The sequence below is a fragment of the Pristiophorus japonicus genome, chromosome 31 (assembly GCF_044704955.1).
Source record: "Pristiophorus japonicus isolate sPriJap1 chromosome 31, sPriJap1.hap1, whole genome shotgun sequence".
Lineage (NCBI taxonomy): Eukaryota > Metazoa > Chordata > Chondrichthyes > Pristiophoridae > Pristiophorus > Pristiophorus japonicus.
The window spans coordinates 12,940,180-12,959,641 of NC_092007.1; positions in this window are offsets into that span (position 1 = coordinate 12,940,180).

Below are 19,462 nucleotides of genomic sequence, written 5' to 3' on the forward strand. Positions count from 1 at the left end.
CTCCCTATGTCTGTAATCTCCTCCAGCTCCTACAGTCCTCCCTATTTCTGTATTCTCCTCCAGACCTACACGCCTCCCTATCTCTGTAACCTCCTCCAGCCCCTACACCCTTCCCTATCTCTGTATCCTCCTCCAGCCCCTACACAACTCCCTATCTCTGTAACCTCCTCCAGACCCTATACCCCTCCCTATCTCTGTAACCTCCTCGAGCATCTACATTCCTCCCTATCTCAGTAACATCCTCCAGCCCTACATCCCTCCCTATCTCTGTAACATCCTGCAGCCCCTACACCCCTCCCTGTCTCTGTAACCTCCTCCAGTCCCTACACCCCTCCCTATCTCTGTAACCTCCTCCAGCCCCCACACCCCTATCTATCTCTGTAACCTCCTCCAGCCCCTACATCCCTCCCTGTCTCTGTAACATTCTCCTGCCCTTACACACCTCCCTATATCTGTAACCTCCTCCAGTCGCTACAAACCCCCTCTCTCTGTAACCTCCACCAGCTCCGGCACTCCTCCCTATTGCTGCATACTTCTCCAGCCCCAACACCTCACTCTATCTCTGTAACTGCAGAAGATTAAGGTACGCGGAGTCAGAGGAAATGTATTAGTATGGATAGAAAATTGGCTGGCTAACAGAAAGCAGAGAGTCAGGATAAATGGGTCCTTTTCGGGTTGGAAATCGGTGGTTAGTGGTGTGCCACAGGGATCGGTGCTGGGACCACAACTGTTTACGATAGATGACCTGGAAGAGGGGACAAAGTGTAACGTAACAAAAGTTGCAGATGACACAAAGATTAGTGGGAAAGCGGGTTGTGTAGAGGGCATAGAGATTTAGATAGGTTAAGCGAATGGGCTAAGGTTTGGCAGATGGAATACAATGTCGGAAAATGCGAGGTCATCCACCTTTGAAAAAAAAACAGTAAAAGGGAATATTATTTGAATGGGGAGAAATTACAACATGCTGCGGTGGAGAGGGACCTGGGGGTCCTTGTGCATGAATCCCAAAAAGTTAGTTTGCAGGTGCAGCAGGTAATCAGGAAGGTGAATGGAATGTTGCCGTTGATTGCGAGAGGGATGGAGTACAAAAGCAGGGAGGTCCTGCTGCAACTGTATTGGTGAGGCCGCACCTGGGGTACTGCGGCCGTTTTGGTCACCTTACTTAAGGAAGGATATATTAGCTTTGGAGGGGGTACAGAGACGATTCACTAAGCTGATTCCGGAGATGAGGAGGTTACCTTATGATGATACATTGAGTAGACTGGGACTTTACTCGTTGGAGTTCAGAAGGATGAGGGGTGATCTTATAGAAACATTTAAAATAATGAAAGGGATAGACAAGGTAGCGGCAGAGAGGTTGTTTCCACTGGTCGGGGAGACTAGAACTAGGGGGCACAGCCTCAAAATACGGGGAAGCCAATTTAAAACCGAGTTGAGAAGGAATTTCTTCTCCCAGAGGGTTGTGAATCTGTGGAATTCTCTGCCCAGTGAAGCAGTTGAGGCTAGCTCATTGAATGTATTCAAATCACAGATAGATAGATTTTTTTAACCAATAAGGGAATTAAGGGTTATGGGGAGCGGGCGGGTAAGTAGAGCTGAGTCCACGGCCAGATCAGCCATGATCTTGTTGAGTGATGGAGCAGGCTCGAGGGGCTAGATGGCCTACTCCTGTTCCTAATTCTCATGTTCTATGTTCTTATGTTCTAACATCCTCAAGCCCCTGCAACCCTCCCTATCTCTGTCATCTCCTCCAGCATGTACACCCCTCCCTTTCTCTGATAACTCCTCCAGTAACTACACACCTCACTGATATATTCACAGAGCACAGCACACACAGCTTCTAAACATGGCAGGCTGCTCTCTCGGAACTCTCCGGAAAGCCTGTTCTGTTTAATGATTAACTAGCAGCTGCAGTACACAATACGTCCACATCCACAGTGTGGAGCTACAAACATTACAAGCTTACAGACATTACACTTCTCCCTCCTTAATGAAGAAGCCATCATAACAAACATAAATAACTTTCATTTTTATACATATTTACAAATTTAACTTTGCCACTTGTTTTCTGTTTCAAAGAGGATACCTTCACTCTCGAACAGAACCTTCCAAACATGGTGCTGATTTCACACTCATTTGAGGCTCATCCTGAGGAACGTTTTCCTCGACGGAATTTCCTTGATTTTGATTTGAACTCACTAACTTCAGGCTCTTTGTTTTCCTGACTCGGACTCAGACTTTCATTCTGATTCTCTCCTGGATTTGTTTCCAGTACATTGGATTTAGGATTTGCTACTGGTGTATCAAAACTATCTGATGAGTCAGAAATAATTGAATCATTCCCACCTTCAACTCCTTCCATGTCTGTAGGTAAAATATGATCAATATGGACAAACCTAACCTGCCCATTATCAAACATTTTTACCAAATATGTGCGAGGACCACATATCTGCTCCACTCTTCCTGGTAGCCACTTTAACCATTTATGGTGATGGTTCTTCACTCTCACCTTCTGGTTTAATTTCACACTTCTCTCTTTTACTCTACCTCTATCACGATTCTCTTTCTGTCTTATTTGTGTCTCTTCTACAGACTGTGCCAAATTTGGCTTTAACAACGAGAATCTGGTTCCTGGCTGTCGTTTGAGAAACAACTCGACTGGTGTTCAACCTGTAGTTGTATGAGGAGTATTCCGATATGTAATCAATAAATTAACCAATTTGTGATCCAATGACAACTGTCGTTCCCTTGGATTAGGATCTAACATTAGTTTTATGAGGGCACGTGTTACAATTTGTGCAGTGTGCTCTGCTGCACCATTCGAAGCAGGATAGTATGGTGGAACCTTGGTATGTTTCACACCATTTCTGTTCGTGAATTGTGCAAATTCTTCTGAACGAAATTGTGGTCCATTATCCAAAGCAATTTCTTCAGGGAGGCCAAATGCAGAAAATAATTTTCGTAAAATGTCCAATGTTTTACTTGTTGTTATTTTCCACATTGGGAAAACCTCAACCCACTTTGAATGGCTATCAATTACAATGAACAATTGTTGTCCATCTAACTCAGCAAAATCAATATGTAGCCTTTGCCACATTCTGGGAGGCCATTTCCATGGCTGTAATGGTACTGGTGGTGGTTGCTTGCTTACCGATTGACATGTCGTACACTGACTTACGATGTACTCTCAGGGGCTTGAGGGGCTAGATGGCCTACTCCTGTTCCTAATTCTTATGTTTATCAAGACCTGGCCACCATAAATAACTGCGTGCAAAACTCTTGGTCAAGCACATTCCCAGGTGCTGGTCATGGCAGTCTCCTAATAATTTGGACCTGAATTTATTTGTTATAACCACTCTTGATACAATCTTTATCGACTGGTAATTCATTCCTACGAATGAAGAATGGATGTCTATCTTTGTCTGTTACCTGATTTGGCCATCCATTTGCAATATAATCATACACCTTTGACATCACTGGGTCACGTTTGGTTGCTCTACCAATCTCTTCAGCTGTGATTGGCAGTTCATCAATGTACGAAAAATAAAACACTTCTTCCATATCGGGTGTAACTTGTGATGAGGAAGGCAATCTAGACATTGCATCAGCATTACTGTGATCAGCTGATCATCTGTATTCAATATCATATGTATATGCTGACAAAATCAAAGCCCATCTCTGCATTCGGGCTGCAGCTAATGTTGGAACTGGGGACTTTGGATGGAGGATTGCTGTTAGGGGTTTATGGTCCGTAACGATGGTAAATTTACAACCATACAAGTATTTGTGAAACTTCTTGACCCCAAAAATTAATGCCAAAGCTTCCCTTTCAATTTGCGCATAATTACTCTCACTGGCACTGAGAGTGCGTGAAGCAAAAGCAATTGGTCTCTCCTCCCCACTACTTAATACATGAGAGATTACTGCCCCAACTCCATACAGAGAGGCATCACATGCTAGTTTAATCTCCTCAGATATGTCATAGTGAACTAACATGGTGCGCTCTACCAATTTGTTTTTACACTCCTTGAATGCTGTTTCGCATTCTTTTGACCACTTTCACTGGACCTGTTTTTTCAAAAGTTCATTCAGTGGATGTAATACTGTAACCAAATTTGATAGGAACTTCCCATAATAGTTCAAAAGACCCAAGAATGAACAATGTTCAGTGACATTACTGGGAGTGGGTGCATTTCTGATTGCATCCAATTTTTCCATGGTTGGATGAAAACCATCTTTGTCTACTCTGTCCCCTAAGTACTCCACTGAGTTTTTCAATATCTCACACTTTTGAGCAGACACTCATACTATGTGCTTCTCTAGCCGTATGAGGACTTCATTCAAAATGTTAAAATGATTTTGCCGATTTGGTGCTGAAATTAGTACGTCACCCAAATAACATACTTCAATACCTTGCAAAATCTGGTTCATCATCCCTTGGAATATGGCAGGAGCGGAAGACACTGCAAACGGTAGCCTATTGAACTGATAAATATTTATCGTCAAACATGACTTGGACTCCTCATCTAGTTCAAGCTGTAAGTAGGCATTCGTAAGATCCAGTTTTGAGAAGATCTGAGCACCTGTCAGTGTTGTGAACAAATCTTCTATAATCGGCAATGTATTGGGGACATTACGCTCTAGAACCTGGTTTACGGTTACTTTATAATCACCACACAATCTTACTTTACCATCGGACTTAGGTACAACAACAATGGGTGTAGCCCAATTACATCGATCTATCTTACAAATAATGTTATCAGTCTCTAGTCTTTTGAGTTCTTGCTCAACTTTTTCATTGAATGCATATGGTACGGAACGTGGCTTGTGGTAAACCGATCCAGCGTCCTTCTGTACCCTGACACTCACCTTGAAGCCTTGGATTGGACTGCCCGTTTCACAGAACACCTTCGGATACTTCTTGATAACCTCTTCCATTGATGAAAATCTCGCTTCCATACAGAAAATCTTACTCCAATCCAGCTTCAGTGAGCTCAACCAATTTCTTCCTCGTAAAGCAATCTTGTCTCCTTTCACTACTATTAGAGGCAAGTTCTGAAATTGATCTTTATATTTCACCGATACAGTGATACGACCTACCACAGGAATTTTCTCTCCCGAGTAGCCTCGCAGCTCTATCTTGGATTTCTCCAGTTGAAAATCATGCAATTTGTCGCGGTACAGTGACTCCGGTACTACACTCACGGAGGCACCCATGTCAATTTCCATTGGTATCTTGAATCCCGCAACAGCTATTTGGATTTTTACACTTTCCGAATCGCTGTCCGTTAACCTCGTGCTCTTGATGAAGTGTAACTCTAACATCTCCTCGTCCTGTTGTTGTTCTTCCATGCTATGCAGTCTCTGGGGATTTCTACTCATAGCTTTGAACGCTGGACTCATAGCTTTGTATGCTGGTTTACCCTTCAGTCGGCATGCCTTCGCAAGATGCTCAGTCTTTCTGCAGAAGAAACACTCTGCCTTCACATATGGACAACTTTGAGCAATGTGTTGTCCCAGGCACCTATAGCACGACTTCGATGCTCTGTTAGAATTTCCAGTTTCTGAGATTTTCGGCCCCCACCATCTTTTACTTTGAACGTGCGGGTGATTTACCTCGGTTGACTGACGACCATAATTATTATTTAATTCTCGGGAATATTGTTGGGCCATGCTCGTTGACCTCGCTGTCTGACAAGCAATCTCAAAAGTTAAATCATCTGTCGTCAATAACTTCCTGCTGATCGCATCATTTTTCACCCCACAAACAAAACGAAAACGATCCCATAATGCTCAGTTTTGAAAGTTACCAAAATTACATTGCATCGAGAGCTTTTTTAATGCTATGATGTAATCAGCGATACTTTCATCTGACTTTTGATTCCGAATCCCGAAACAATAGCTTTCAGCAATTTCTAACGGTTTGGGGTTATAGTGCTGCTCCAGCTTCGTTAAAATCTCTTTAAGGTCCGTGTCCTTTGGCTCATCAGGCACAAGCAGAGTTACAAGGGTTTCGTATAATGCCGGACCCGCCTCTGATAAGACGATCACTTTCTTACGTTCCAACTCAGCCTGGTTCTGGACTGCATTGTCTGGAACTTTGATTATGTTATTTGCAGTGAAATATATTTCTAGCCGATCCACATACGCTTTAAAACATTCCCAGTCGTGTCTATATTCGCCATATGTCCGATTACACCTGCCATTTTAATCTCGAGCTGTTCACACCATTCTTGTTGAATGGCGGAACAGGCTCGAGAGGCTAGATGGCCTACTCCTGTTCGTAATTCTTATGTTCTGATGTCCTTATCTCTGATTACTCCTCCAGTAACTGCAGCCCTCCCGATTTCTGTAACCTCATCCAACTCCTACACCCACAGCTCCCATCTGTGTAAGCTCCTCCAGTCCCGATATTCCTCACTATTTCTGTTACCTCCTCCTGATCCTACACCCCACCCTATCTCTGTAACCTGCTCCAGCACCTAATCCCTCCCTATCTCTGTAAGCTTCTCCAGTACCTCCAGACCACCCTATCTCTGTAAAATTGTCCAGGCCCGACACCACATTCAATCTCTATGAACTTCTCCAGGCCCTACACACCGCCCAATCTCTGTAACAACCTCCAGCCCTACAACCCTCTAAATCTCTATGTCCTTCTCCAGCACCCACATCTCTCCCTATCTCTGTAACATCCTGCAGCCCTACACCTCTCCCTATCTCTGTAACCTCCTCCAGCCCCTATAACTCGCCCAATCTCTGTAACCTCCTCAAGCTTCGACAAACGTCACAATATCTGTAAACTCATCCAGTGCCTCCACACCTCCCTATCTCTGTAACCTTCTCCAGCCGCTACACCCCTCCCTATCTCTGTAACCTCCTCCAGGCCCTACACCACTCCCTATCTCTGTAACCCCCTCCAACCCCGATACCCCTCACTATCTCTGTAACCTCCGCCAGCCCCTACAACCCTCCTTATCTCTGCAACCTCCTCCAGCTCCGACACCCTTTGCTATCTCTGATACCTCCTCCAGTAACTACAATCCTCCCTATCTCGGTAACCTCCTCCAGCCCCTACACACCTCCCAATCTCTGTAACCCCATGCAGCCCCTACACACCTCCCTCTCTCTGTAACCTCCTCCAGAATCTACGCTCCTCCCAATCTCTGTAACATCCTCTAGCCCCCACACCATCCGTATCTATAACCTCCTCCAGCACATACACCCCTCCCTATCTCGGTACCCTTCTACTGCACCTACATCACTCCCTATCTCTGTAACCTCCTCCAGGCCCTACAATCTTTGCTATCTCTGATAACTCCTCCAGTAAATACAGCCCTCCCTATTTCTGTAACCTCATCCAGTCCCTACACCCCTCCCTATCTCTGTAACTTCCCCAGCTCCTACACCCCTTCTTATCTCTGTAACCTCCCCTAGCCCCTACACCGCTCCCTATCTCTTTAACCTCACCTAGCCCCTACACTCCTCCCCATCTCTGTAACCTCATCCAGTCCCTACACCCCTCCCTATCTCTGTAACCTTCTCCAGCCCCTACACCCCTCCCTATCTCTGTAACCTCCTCAAGCAACTACAACCCTCCCTATCTCTGTAACCTCCACCAGCCCTACACCCTTCTCTATTTTTGTAAACGCCTCAAGCACCTACACTCCTCCCCATCTCTGTAACCTCATCCAGTCCCTACATCCCTCCCTATCTCTGTAACCTCCTCCAGCCCCTACTTCCCTCCCTATCTCTAACATACTCAAGCCCCTACAACCTTCCCTATCTCTGAAACCTCCTCCAGCCCCTGCATCTCTTATTATCTCTGTAACGCCGCCAGCCATACACTTCTCCCTATCTTTGTAACCTCCTCTAATGCCTAAACCCCTCCATATCTCGATAAACTCCTCCAGCCCCTACACCCCTTGCTATCTCTGCACCCTCCTGCAGCCCCTACACACCTCGCTATCTGTTACCTCCTCCAGCCCCGAGACTACTCCGTATCTCTGTAAACACCTCCAGTGCCTACACATCTCCCGATCTCTGCAACCTTCTCCAGCCCCTTGAACCTCTCTATCTCTGTAACCTCCTCCAGCACGTACACCCCTCCCTATCACTGTAACCGCCTCCAGCCCGACAACCTCCGTATCTCTGTAACCCTCTCAAGCTCCTGTAGCCCTCCCTATCTCTGTAAACTCCTCCAGCCCCTACATTTTTCACACGCTCTGTAACGCCCCCAGCAATACACCCCTCCCTATCTCTGTAACTTCCTCTGGCCCCTACACACCTCCCTATCTCTGTAACCTTCTCCAGCCCCTACACCACTCCCTATCTCTGTAACCTTCTCCAGCCTCTACACCCCTCCCTATCTTTCTAACCTCCTCTGGCCCCTACACCCCTCCCTATCTCTGTAACCTTCTCCAGCCCCTACACTACTCCCTATCTCTGTAACCTCCTCTAGCCCCTACACCCCTCCCTATCTCTGTAACCTCCTGCAGCCACTACACCCCTCCCTATTGCTGCAAACTCCTCCAGCCCCTATGTCTCTCCCTATCTCTGCAACTGCCTCCATCACGTACACCACACCCTATCTCTGTCACCAGCTCCAGCCCTTCCATTCCTCCCTATCTCTGTAACCTCCTCCAGCCCCTACAACCCTCGCTATATCTGTAACCACCTCCAGCATTTACACCCTTGGCTATCTCTGATAACTCCTCCAGTAACTACAGCCCTCCCTATCTCTATATTATCCTCCAGCTCTACACCCCTCCCTATCTCAGTAACCTCCTCCTGCCCCTACACCCCTCGCTATCTCTGTATCCTCCTCCAGCCCCTACACCCTTCCCTATCTCTATAACTTCCTCCAGCCCCTACAGTCGTCCCTATCTCTGTAATCTCCTCCAGCCCCTACACCCCTCCCGATCTTGGTCTCCTTCTCCTGCCCCTACATCACTACCTATATCTGTAAACTCCTCCAGCTCCTATACCCTTTGCTATCTCTGATTATTCCTTCAGTAATCACAGCCCTCCCCATCTCTGTACCACCTCGAGCCCTTCACAACACTCACTATCACTGTACACTCTATCGCACCAACAACCCTCCAAATCTCTATGTCCTTCTCCAGCACCTACATCCCTCCCTATCTCTGTAACCCCCTCCAGCCCCTACACCCCTCCCTATCTCTGTAACCTCCTCAAGCTCCTACAAATGTCACAATCTCTGTAAACTCATCCAGTGCCTACACACCTCCCTATCTCTGTAACCCACTCCAGCCCCTACACTCCTCCCTATCTCTGTAACCCCCTCCTGCCCCTACACTACTCCCTATCTCTGTAACCCCCTACTGCCCCTACGCCGCTCCCTATCTCTGTAACCTCATCCAGCCCTGCACACCTCATTATTTCTGTAACCTCCTTCAGATGCTATACACCTCCCAATCTCTGTAAACTCCTCTGAAGCCTACACCACTCGCGATCTCTGTAATCTCCATCAGTAACTAGAGACCTCCCTATCTCTGTTACCACTTCCAGCCCTACACACCTCTCTATCTCTGTAACCTACGCCAGCCCTACAACCCTCCCTGTCTCTGTAACATCCTCCAGCCCCTACACCCATCTCTATCTCTTTAACATATTCAAACCACTACGACACTCACTATCTCTGTAACCTCCTCCAGCACGTACACCGCTCACTATCTCTGTAACCTCCTCCACCCACTCCAGCCCTCCCTATCTCTGTAACCTCCTCCAGCCCCTACACCTGTCCCTATCTCTTTATCTCCTCCAGCCCCTACACCCTTGACGACATCGGTAAACTGCTCCAGTCCTCAAACCGTTGGCTTTTTCTGTAACGGCCTCCAGCCCCGACACTCCTCCCTATCTCTGTTACCTCCAGCCCTACACAACTTCCTATCTCTGTAACCGCATCCAGCCCCTAAACTCATCCCGAGCCCTGTAACCTCCTCAAACCTCGACACCGGTCCTTATCTCTGTAACCTCCTCAAGCCCCTACAACACTCTCTGTCTCTGTAACCTCCTACAGTGCCTACACACCTCCCAATCAATATAACCTCCTCCAGCCCCTACATCCCTCCATATCTCTGTAATCTCCACCAGCCCCTACCCCTCCCTATCTCTTTAAACTCCTTCAGCTCCTACACCCCTCCCTATCTCTGTAACTTCCTCCAGCACAAATGTGAGGTTATCCACTTTGGTGGTAAAAACAGAGAGACAGACTATTATCTGAATGGTGACAGATTAGGAAAAGGGAAGGTGCAACGAGATCTGGGTGTCATGGTACACCAGTCATTGAAGGTTAGCATGCAGGTACAGCAGGCGGTTAAGAAAGCAAATGGAATGTTGGCCTTCATAGCGAGGAGATTTGAATACAGGGTCAGGGAGGTGTTGCTACAGTTGTACAGGGCCTTGGTGAGGCCACACCTGGAGTATTGTGTACAGTTTTGGTCTCCTAACTTGAGGAAGGACATTCTCGCTATTGAGGGAGTGCAGCGAAGATTCACCAGACTGATTCCCGGGATGGCAGGACTGACCTATCAAGAAAGACTGGATCAACTGGGCTTGTATTCACTGGAGTTCAGAAGAATGAGAGGGGATCTCATAGAAACGTTTAAAATTCTGACGGGTTTAGACAGGTTAGATGCAGGAAGAACGTTCCCAATGTTGGGGAAGTCCAGAACCAGGGGTCACAGTCTGAGGATAAGGGGTAAGCCATTTAGGACCGAGATGAGGAGAAACTTCTTCACCCAGAGAGTGGTACATCTGTGGAATTCTCTACCACAGAATGTAGTTGAGGCCAATTCACTAAATATATTCAAAAGGGAGTTAGATGAAGTCCTTACTACTCGGGGGATCAAGGGTTATGGCGAGAAAGCAGGAAGGGGGAACTGAAATTTCATGTTCAGCCATGAACTCATTGAATGGCGGTGCAGGCTAGAAGGGCTGAATGGCCTGCTCCTGCGCCTATTTTCTATGTTTCTATGTTTCTAAACACTCCTCCAGATTTCTGTTACCTCCTCCAGCCCGTACACACCTGCCTTTTTCTGTTACCTCGCCCAGCAACTACACCCATCCCTATCTCTGTAAACCCCTCCAGTGCATACAGACCTCCATATCTCTGTAACCTTCTCCTGCCAATATACCACTCCCTATCTCTGTAATCTCTTCCAGACCCTATACAACTTCCTAATTCTGTAAACTCCTCCAACCGTTAAACCCCTTCCAATCTCTGTTAAGTACTCCAGTGTCTACACACCTCCCAATATCTGTAACCTACTCCTACACCGACATCCCTCCCTATCTCTGCAAACTGCTCCAACACCGACATCCCTCCCTATCTCTGCAAACTCCTCAAGTGCCTACAGACCTCCCTATCTCTTGAACCTTCTCCTACCCATATACCACTCCATATCTCTGTAATCTCCTCCAGCCCTGCAGCCCTCACTATCTCTGTAACCTCCTCCAGTGCCTACATAACTCCCTATCTCGGTAACATTCAGCAGGTCCTACAACCCACACAATCTCTGTAACCACATCCAGCCTTACAACCCTCCAAATCTCGATAACGTTCTTCAGCCCCTACACCACTCCCTGTCTCTGTAACCTCCTCCAGTCTTACACCCTTCACTATCTCTGTAACTTCGTCCAGACACTCGACACCTCCCTATCTCTGTAAACTCCTCCAGTCTACACCCCACCCCCGCCATCTCTGTAACTTCTGTCAGCCCCGACTCCCCTTCCATATGCTGCAAACTCCTCCAGCCCCTACACCTCCGCCTATCTCTGTAACATCCTCAAGCCCCTACAACCCTCCCTATCTCTGTAAACTCTTCCAGTCCCTACACCTGTCCCTATCTCTGTAACCACCTCCAGCCACTACACTCCTCCCTATCTCTGTTACCTCCTTCAGCCCCTATAACTCTCACTATCTCTGCAACCTTCTGCAGCCGCTATACCTCTCCCTATCTCTGTAACCTCCTCAAGCTCCTACAACTCTCCCTATCTCTGTAACCTCCTCCAGCCTTACACACCTCCCTATCTCTGTCACCTCCTCTAGCCCCTACACCTGTCCCTATCTCTTGAACTGCCTCCAGCCCCTACACTCCTCCCTATCTCTGTTACCTCCTTCAGCCCCAACACCCCTCTCTATCTCTGTAACATTCTCAAGCCCCAACACCCCTTCCTATCTCTGTTACCTCCTCCAGCCCCTACAAACCTGGCTATCTCTGTAACCTCCTCCAGCCCCTACACACCTCCCTATCTCTGCACCCTCGTCCAGCCCCAACTCCCCTCCCTATCTTTGTAACATCCTCCAACACAACACCCCTCCCTATCTCTGTAACTTCCTCCAGTACCTACACCCTTCCGTATCTCTGTAACCCCCTCCAGCCCCTACACCTCTCCCTATCTCTGTAACCTCATCCAGCCCGACACAGCTCCCTATCTCTGTAACCTCCTTCAGCCACTACACTCCTCACTATCCCTGTAATCTCCTCCTTCCCCTACATCCGTCCCTATCTCTGTAACCTCCTCTAGCCCCTACACAGCTCCCTATCTCTGTAACCTCCTCCAGCCGCTAGACCCCTCACTATCTCTGCAAACTCCCCACACCAGATGTTATATATGCAGACTATAGATATACTCTCTGTGTAGTCACTGTATAGTTGCATACGATGGAGACTTGGTACCTGATGTACTAACACTAAGCTTTATACTGTTTATATACAATGCTGGCACCACGAGATGGTGCAACGAGTTGAGACCAGGGTTTCCTGCCCCTGTGGCAGAGTCTGTCCAACAGAGGGCTCTGTGGTGTGCGATCTGAGGGTCACCTGCACAGGTGTGCAGTACAAATGACTGCCGACCATGCTTGTACCTCACTCTGGAGTTACAAATAATGGACTAAAGTCACTACAGTTTGAGTTAAACACATTGTCTCGTCGAGTCATTCATAAGTACATTGCAGACATAACACCTACAGCCATCCCTATCTCTGTAACCTCCTCCAGCCCCGACACCCCTCCCTATCTCTGTAACCCCCTCCAGCCCCTTCAGCCTCCCTATCTCTGTAACATCCTCCAGCACTACAACCCTCCCTATCTCTGTAACCTCCTCCAGACTCTATACATCTCACAAACTCTGTAAACTTCTCCAACCCATAAACCCCTCCCTATCCCTGTAAACTCCTCCAACCCCTACAACCCTCTTATATCCATAACCTACAGCCTTTACACCCGTGCATATCTCGGTATTCTCTAAGGAGGACACAAACAACCTTCCGGATATAAAAGGGTCAGAGGTCTAGTAAGGATGAGTAACTGAGGGAAATCCTTATTAGGCGGGAAATTGTGTTGGGGAAATTGATGGGATTGAAGGCCGATAAATCCCCAGCGCCTGATGGACTGCATCCCAGAGTACTTAAGGAGGTGGCCTTGGAAATAGCGGATGCATTGACAGTCATTTTCCAAAATTCCATTGACTCTGGATCAGTTCCTATGGAGTGGAGGGTAGCCAATGTAACCCCACTTTTTAAAAAAGGAGGGAGAGAGAAAACAGGGAAGTATAGACGACCGGTCAGCCTGACATCGGTAGTGGATAAAATGATGGAATCAATTATTAAGGATGTCATAGCAGTGCATTTGGAAAGAGGTGACGTGATAGGTCCAAGTCAGCATGGATTTCTGAAAGGGAAATCATGCTTGACAAATCTTCTGGAATTTTTTGAGGATGTTTCCAGTAGAGTGGACAAGGGAGAACCAGTTGATGTGGTATATTTGGACTTTCAGAAGGCTTTCGATAAGGTCCCACACAAGAGATTAATCTGCAAAGTAAAAGCACATGGGATTGGGGGTAGTGTGCTGACATGGATTGAGAACTGGTTGTCAGACAGGAAGCAAAGAGTAGGAGTAAATGGGGACTTTTCAGAATGGCAGGCAGTGACTAGTGGGGTACCGCAAGGTTCTGTGCTGGGGCCCCAGCTGTTTACACTGTACATTAATGATTTAGACGAGGTGATTAAATGTAGTATCTCCAAATTTGCGGATGTCACTAAGTTGGGTGGCAGTGTGAGCTGCGAGGAGGACGCTATGAGGCTGCAGAGCGACTTGGATAGGTTAGGTGAGTGGGCAAATGCATGACAGATGAAGTATAAGGTGGATAAATGTGAGGTTATCCACTTTGGTGGTAAAAACAGAGAGACAGACTATTATTTGAATGGTGACAGATTAGGAAAACGGGAGGTGCAACGAGACCTGGGTGTCATGGTACATCAGTCATTGAAGGTTGGCATGCAGGTACAGCAGGCGGTTAAAAAAGCAAATGGCATGTTAGCCTTCATAGCGAGGGGATTTGAGTACAGGGGCAGGGAGGTGTTGCTACAGTTGTACAGGGCCTTGGTGAGGCCACACCTGGAGTATTGTGTACAGTTTTGGTCTCCTAATCTGAGGAAGGACATTCTTGCTATCGAGGGAGTGCAGCGAAGGTTCACCAGACTGATTCCCGGGATGACGGGACTGACCTATCAAGAAAGACTGGATCAACTGGGCTTGTACTCACTGGAGTTCAGAAGAATGAGAGGGGACCTCATAGAAACGTTTAACATTCTGACGGGGTTAGACAGGTTAGATGCAGGAAGAATGTTCCCTATTTTGGGGAAGTCCAGAACCGGGGGACACAGTCTAAGGATAAGGGTTAAGCCATTTAGGACCGAGATGAGGAGAAACTTCTTCACCCAGAGAGTGGTGAACCTGTGGAATTCTCTACCACAGAAAGTAGTTGAGGCCAATTCACTAAATATATTCAAAAAGGATTTAGATGAAGTCCTTACTACTAGGGGGATCAAGGGGTATGGCGAGAAAGCAGGAATGGGGTACTGAAGTTGCATGTTCAACCATGAACTCATTGAATGGCGGTGCAGGCTAGAAGTGCCGAATGGCCGACTCCTGCACCTATTTTCTATGTTTGTATGTTTCTACCCTCGTCCAGCCCCTGCAGCCCTCACTATCACTCGAGCCTGCTCCAGCCCCGACAACCGTCTTATCTCTGTAAACTCCGCCAGCACCTACAGCTTCTCTATCTATGTAACCTCCTACAGCCCCAGCACCCTCCCTATCTCTGTAACCTCCTCCAGTACCTACACCACTCCCTATCTCTGTAATCTCACCCAGACCCTTGACAACTCCCTTTCTTTGTAAACTCTTCCAACCCATACAGCCCTCCCAATCTCTGCAATATCCTCCAGTGCCTGCACACCTCACGATCTTTTTAACCTTCTCCATCCCCTGGACCCTCCCATTCTCTGCAACCTCCTCCTGCCCTACAACACTCCTTATCTGTAACCTCCTCCAGCCGCTACAGCCCCACTATCTCTGACACCTCCGCCAGCCCCGACACCCCTCCCTATCTCTGTAACCTCCTCCAGCCCCTACACCCCTCCCTATCTCTGTAACCTTCTCCAGCCCCTACACCTCTCCCTATCTCTGTAACCTCCTTCAGCCCCTACGCCCCTCCCTATTTCTGTAACCTCCTCCAGCCCCTACACCCCTCGCTATCTCTGTAATCTCCTCCAGCTCCTACACCCCTCCCTATCTCTGTAACCTCCTCCAGCCCCTACACCCCTCCCTATCTCTGTAACCTCCTCCAGCTCCTACACCCCTCCCTATCTCTGTAACCTCCTCCAGCCCCTACACCTCTCCCTATCTCTGTAACCTCCTCCAGCCCCTATACCCCTCCCTATATCTATAACCTTCTCCAGCCCCTACACCTCTCCCTATCTCTGTAACCTCCTCAAGCACCTACATCCCTCCCTATATCTGTAACCGCCACCAGCCCCAACACCCCTCCCTATCTCTGTAAACTCCTTCAGCTCCTACATCCCTCCCTCGCCTATTTCTGTTACCTCCTCCTGCCCATATACCACTCCCTATCTCTGTAACCTCCTCCAGACCCGATACAACTTCCTAATTCTGTAAACTCCTCCAACCCGTATACCACTCCCAATCTCTGTTAATCCCTCCAGTGCCTACACACCTCCCAATATCTGTTACCTACTCCAACACCTACATCTCTCCCTATCTCTGCAAACTCCTCCAGCACATACATCTCACCCTATCTCTGAAAACTCCTCCAGTGTCTAAAGACCTCCCTATCTCTTTAACCTTCTCCTGCCCATAAACCACTCCATATCTCTTTAATCTCCTCAGGCCAAACAAATCTCCCTATCTCTGTGACCACCTCCAGCTGCTACAATGCAGCCTATCTCTAGAAACTCCACTAGCTCCATCACCGCTCCCTATTGCTGAAAACTTCTCCAACCCCGACACCTCCCCCTATCTCTGTAACATACTCAAGCCCCTACACACCTACGTTTCTCTGCAACCTCATCCAGCCGCAACACCCCTCCCTATCTCTGTAAACTCCTCCAGCCCCTACACCCCTCCCTATCTCTGTAACCTCTTCCATCCCCCACAACCCTCACTATTTCTGTAACCTCATCCAGCCCTACAGCCCTCCCTATCTCTGTAACCTCCTCCAGCCACTAAACTCCTCACTATCCCTGTAATATCCTCCTTCCCCTACACCTGTCCCTATCTCGGTAACCTCCTCCAGCCCCTATATTGCTCCCTATCACTGTAACCTCCTCCAGCCCCTAAACCGCTCCCTATCTCTGTAACCTCCTCAAGACCCTACACACCTCCCTATCTCTGTAACCTCCTCCAGTCGCTAGACCCCTCACTATCTCTGCAAAATCCCCACACCAGATGTTATATATGCAGACTATAGATATACTTTCTGTGTAGTCACTGTATAGTTACATACGATGGAGACTTGGTACCTGATGTACTAACAATAAGCTTTATACTGTTTATATACAATGCTGGCACCACGAGAGGGGACAACTAGTTGAGACCAGGGTTTCCTGCCCCTGTGGCAGAGTCTGTCCACCAGAGGGCTCTGTGGTGTGCGATCTGAGGGTCTCCTGCACACGTGTGCAGTATAACTGACTGCCTCCCATGTTTGTGCCTTATTCTGGTGTTACAAATAATGGACCAAAGTCACTACAGTTTGAGTACAACACATTGTCTCGTCGAGTCATTCATAAGTACATTGCAGACATAACACCTACAGCCATCCCTATCTCTGTAACATCCTCCAGCCCCTAAACCCCTCCCATCTCTAAATCTTCCTCCAGCCCCTACATCCCTCCCTATCTCTGTAACCTCCTCCAGCCACTACAGCCCTCCCTATCTCTGTTACCCCTTCCAGCCCTACACACCTCTCTATCTCTGTAACCTACGCCAGACCGACAACCCTCCCTGTCTCTGTAACATCCTCCAGCCCCTACACCCGTCTCTATCTCTTTAACATATTCAAACCACTACAACACTCACTATCTCTGTAACCTCCTCCAGCACGTACACCGCTCACTATCTCTGTAACCTCCTCCATCCACTCCAGCACTCCCTATCTCTGTAACCTCCTCCAGCCCCTACACCTGTCCCTATCTCTTTAACCTCCTCCAGCCCCTACACCCTTGACTACATCGGTAAACTGCTCCAGCCCTCAAACCGTTGGCTTTTTCTGTAACCGCCTACAGCCCCGACACTCCTCCCTATCTCTGTTACCTCCAGCCCTACACAACATCCTATCTCTGTAACCGCATCCAGCCCCTAAACGCATCCCGAGCCCTGTAGCCTCCTCAAACCTCGACACCGGTCCTTATCTCTGTAACCACCTCAAGCCCCTACAACGCTCTCTGTCTCTGTAACCTCCTACAGTGCCTACATACCTCCCAATCAATATAACCTCCTCCAGCCCCTACATCCCTCCATATCTCTGTAATCTCCACCAACCCCTACCCCTCCCTATCTCTTTAAACTCCTTCAGCTCCTACACCCCTCCCTATCTCTGTAACTTCCTCCAGCACAAATGTGAGGTTATCCACTTTGGTGGTAAAAACAGAGAGACAGACTATTATCTGAATGGTGACAGATTAGGAAAAGGGAAGGTGCAACGAGACCTGGGTGTCATGGTACATCAGTCATTGAAGGTTAGCATGCAGGTTCAGCAGGCGGTTAAGAAAGCAAATGGAATGTTGGCCTTCATAGCGAGGGGATTTGAATACAGGGGCAGGGAGGTGTTGCTACAGTTGTACAGGGCTTTGGTGAGGCCACACCTGGAGTATTGTGTACAGTTTTGGTCTCCTAACTTGAGGAAGGACATTCTTGCTATTGAGGGAGTGCAGCGAAGATTCACCAGACTGATTCCCGGGATGGCGCGACTGACCTATCAAGAAAGACTGGATCAACTGCGCTTGTATTCACTGGAGTTCAGAAGAATGAGAGGGGACCTCATAGAAACGTTTAAAATTCTGACGGGTTTAGACAGGTTAGATGCAGCAAGAATGTTCCCAATGTTGGGGAAGTCCAGAACCAGGGGTCACAGTCTGAGGATAAGGGGTAAGCCATTTAGGACCGAGATGAGGAGAAACTTCTTCACCCAGAGAGTGGTGAACCTGTGGAATTCTCTACCACAGAAAGTAGTTGAGGCCAATTCACTAAATATATTCAAAAGGGAGTTAGATGAAGTCCTTACTACTCGGGGATCAAGGGTTATGGCGAGAAAGCAGGAAGGGGGTACTGAACTTTCATGTTCAGCCATGAACTCATTGAATGGCGGTGCAGGCTAGAAGGGCTGAATGGCCTGCTCCTGCACCTATTTTCTATGTTTCTATGTTTCTAAACACTCCTCCCGATTTCTGTTACCTCCTCCAGCCCGTACACACCTGCCTTTTACTGTTACCTCGCCCAGCAACTATACCTATCCCTATCTCTGTAAACCCCTCCAGTGCATACAGACCTCCATATCTCTGTAACCTTCTCCTGCCCATATACCACTCCCTATCTCTGTAATCTCTTCCAGACCCTATACAACTTCCTAATTCTGTAAACTCCTCCAACCCTTAAACCCCTTCCAATCTCTGTTAAGTACTCCAGTGTCTACACACCTCCCAATATCTGTAACCTACTCCAGCACCGACATCCCTCCCTATCTCTGCAAACTGCTCCAACACCGACATCCCTCCCTATCTCTGCAAACTCCTCAAGTGCCTACAGACCTCCCTATCTCTTTAACATTCTCCTGCCCATATACCACTCCATATCTCTGTAATCTCCTCCAGCCCTGCAGCCCTCACTATCTCTGTAACGTCCTCCAGTGCCTACAGAACTCCCTATCTCGGTAACATTCAGCAGGTCCTACAACCCACCCAATCTTGTAACCACATCCAGCCTTACAACCCTCCAAATCTCGATAAAGTTCTTCAGCCCCTACACCACTCCCTGTCTCTGTAACCTCCTCCAGTCCTCCACCCTTCACTATCTCTGTAACCTCGTCCAGACACTCGACACCTCCCTATCTCTGTAAACTTCTCCAGTCTACACCACACCCC